The following is a 3,799-nucleotide window of genomic DNA, read 5'->3' on the forward strand; positions in this document are numbered from 1 at the left end:
TAATTAAATAAATAATAAATTAGTTTTAGGTAATAGTTCTTTTACTTAATTTACTTATTTTACTTATTACTTTACTATTAGTCTTACTAAGTATATATATATATATATATATATATATATATATATATATATATAATTACATAAAAAATCCAATGTTTAATTAGAAAGATTATTATAATTAAAAATTTTGTTCTTATCTAGAGAATCTATAACAAAGTATCGCATGATTTTATCAAAATCCTACGAGAGAAAAATATATACATTTTTCTATATATAATATGTACTATTTTACTCTAACTTATACTGTGTATTTCACGCTACAATTTTAATTAAAAGAGTTGTAGAGTGAAACAAGCAGAAATTATACATATCTTTTTCTCTCGTAGGATTTTGACAAAATCACTTGTATAGCCAGACTCTGGTTTCACCACATGTTCATTCGTGTTGATACATTTTATTGGTTAATCAGAACATTTTTCTCATCGAGTCAGCGTCACAGATAGTACCTATGATTCCATCGAGAACATCTCAAATCGTGTAGGTACACTAGGAGTTTGGAGACTGCGACCGTCTATTTGCGGAGTGCGGCATCAGACCGGACGCGACTCATTCCCCTGTGTCTGGGTCGAGTGCAGACGTTTGGCGGTGACCGAAAGCGCTCAGGCCGAGTAGGTCAGTCCGGAAATAGTCAGACAATCGAGTTTTCCTATTAGTCAAGCGACGACATCCTCGAGACGTAAAGGAAAAATTCGACCAATTCGCTAATGAGCATTGCGCCCGATAGCGCTATTATAATTGCGACGCACGTTTATTATACTGCGAAAGATTGCAGCGGTATTATATTAAATCGCGCCGCTACGAGTTCCCGTTAAGCACATTCATTTACGGTACGACGAGATTCGTTCCGGCCTCCCAGTAAGTCGAGCGCAGTCGGTCGTTACAAAGCGGTCATCGGTTTGTTCTAACGGATGATAGATTATCGTAAAGTAAAAGTAGAATAATCTAATATTTTGCATGTACACATTTGACGCAGTATGAGAGAGAAAGATACATACTGTCTTCTTATCTATCTCACTCTCTTATAATCACTCTCTTATATCTCATTTTGTAATGAAGATGAAGAAGGAGTAAGATAATATATAAGAGTGAGATAGATAAGATAAACTATTTCTTAATGCGTTTTTTATTTGCTTTTTTACCAAACTAGCCGCGTATATATGTTTATATTACTATCGTTGAGTCTTAATGCTTGTGTTTTGGAGAATTTTTGCTAAAATTTTTTAAAATTTAGCTAAATACATTTGACATTATAATGTCAAATTTAATAGGAGCAATGACGACTCACATTAGATTAAATTTGATACTAGATTTAACAGATACTAGATTTAACTTAAATTTTCTTACATAATTGTTTTGATGTCTTAACAAAATTATTTTCAGATCTGTACGATATATCTAAATCTTTAGATATTTTAACAAAATCGTTCTTTCCATGTATACACAATTATATATTCTTGTATCTTTAACAGAACAGAATTAAATGTTTGATTATTATTAATCAAATAATAATTGATTATTAAAAGTTGTAAATTTTTTCGATAATATTGAATATCAAATTAAATGTATATTAAATTCTCTAACAAAAATTATATATAATTTTAGTTATTTTCGTTTCTATTTCGTGGGCGACGCTTGACCTAGATTTTTCGCCTCGTGCACGAATGCCACGCTGATCTCTAAACAATTCCTTAAACTAAATTATCACAACAGTTATACGTCTTAAATGTCACCATAGAGAGAATTATTACTGTCGTACATTTTCCGCCTCTCTACGGCGCCAGAACATGGCGCCTCGTATTATAGAGACGAGGACGACGATGGATTTCGACTGAATTCGCCGACCTACTCCTCATTCGCGAATTAGCGAAACGGACGTTGCGCGTGGACGTTCCGGTGTCGAGACGAGCGGGTCGAGTGTACTCTCGCATCGACGCGACGTTATGGACAGTGCTGGATATCGAGAATGTCGACGAGGTGACCTGGTGCTGCGTCGCGGCTTAGGGACAGTGGGTCAAGTAGGTCGTTCCCGCGACGCTCAGACAGCCGACAAGCGCGCAAGCGGAGATTACGTAACCCTCGGAGGGAGAAAGTCTGCGCTCCTTCTCCTCTCTCTCCTTCCATCAACACATCACCACCACCGATCCAATCTCCCTCTTTCTCCTTTTCCTCCTCATCCTTCATCACCACCTTGCACCTTCACCAACGATCGTCTCCTCACCTCAAAGCCGCGGACTGTTTACAAACAAATCCTCCCACCTTTCCAAACGACTTTTATGATTGTAATATCACAGCCTGGACCTGGATCGACCTGATCGAAGGTACGATCGACCGAAGCATGGCGGCAATGTCGGCAATGTCGGCAATGTGCAGCTGGTGGAACTCACCGAGACTGCATTGCGCAAAATTGCAGGGAGCCAGAAAGCGCCGGGCCAAAGAAAACGGCTCCCGTTTGAACGCGTCTTTAAGAAACTGTTCAACTCTTTACCCGCCCGCCACACTTCCGTCGTCCCACCATGTCTAACTTGATCCCGTTCCATTCTACGTTATGTACAATTCCCATCCGCACCTCCTCGCCACCGTTATTTCTCTCGCCGAGATACCTCTCTTTATCGCCTCCATCCCTCATCTCTCTTGTGTGCACGTATCTCTCTCCTTCCCATCCCACCTAACGCCGCTGTTGCGAACACATCGTTTCAACCTGGAATCGACTGCGAAGCTCTTTCGAGAGTGAGATAAGATGAAAAGAAAGGAGGAAGGGAAGGAGGTGGTCGATGTAGAGAAGAGACCGGGACGAGCAAACGCGCAACTCCGCTTACTTTACTTTTTACATCCGCGTTCCAGATTCTCCGGAATCCGGTGCGCGTTCATAACTGTAGTTAATTGTTGTTTAGGTCGCGGTGCCTCTCCGTGGCAATGAGCGGCGGATAAAGATGAAACGGTCGAACGGAACGTCGGCTACTTCCGGATTGACGGGCTTCCTGCGAATCGATAAGAATAAAAATGTAATTCGTGATTTTATCGAAAGATATTGATTGAATAATTATCTCTCTCAAAATTATCTATCTCGACAATTATTATGTTTTATTAATTCCACATCGAAAAATTTTGAAAAATAAATCAATAAAAAAAATTTATCTTATGTTCAATAAATTTTTTAAAAGAATACGAGATTCTTGAACACAAGGAATTCTGAGTTTTAGAACTCCTTGTTTCTTTGCGAAAACAAATTTATGAGTATCACAGCATAAAAATCTTCTTAGCAAAATAATAATTTTATTATATATGATTTATATCTCAGCATATTAAGCGGTACAAATCATAAAGAAATATGTCCATAAAAATCTATGAATCACATTGAAAAAATTCTTTTAGAATTTTGTTTCGTTATTTCTATATGTGATTTATATATATGAAAAGTCAAACACTATAACGTATAATATAAATCTTATTTTATTTTTCTAGTTTCTCGAATTATTGAGAAAATTAACAACTGTCTCTTCCATTCGGATTAGATGCCCGTCCATTCTCACAGCAAGAGAAGTCCACGATCGATCGTTGCATAATTTACTGCGCCGCGAGCGCGTGGAGTATAGACGATCGCGTCGCGAGGAGAGCGCAGTTAGCTCGCTTGGAGTTCGGAAGAGAAGAAGAATAACAAAAAAAGACGAGAAGAAAAGAGAAAAATGAACGCGATCGATACTCGATTATGCTCGAGAAACGACAGGGGGAGGAGGAGAAA

Source organism: Atta cephalotes, assembly GCF_000143395.1.
Source record: "Atta cephalotes unplaced genomic scaffold scaffold00025, whole genome shotgun sequence".
Lineage (NCBI taxonomy): Eukaryota > Metazoa > Arthropoda > Insecta > Hymenoptera > Formicidae > Atta > Atta cephalotes.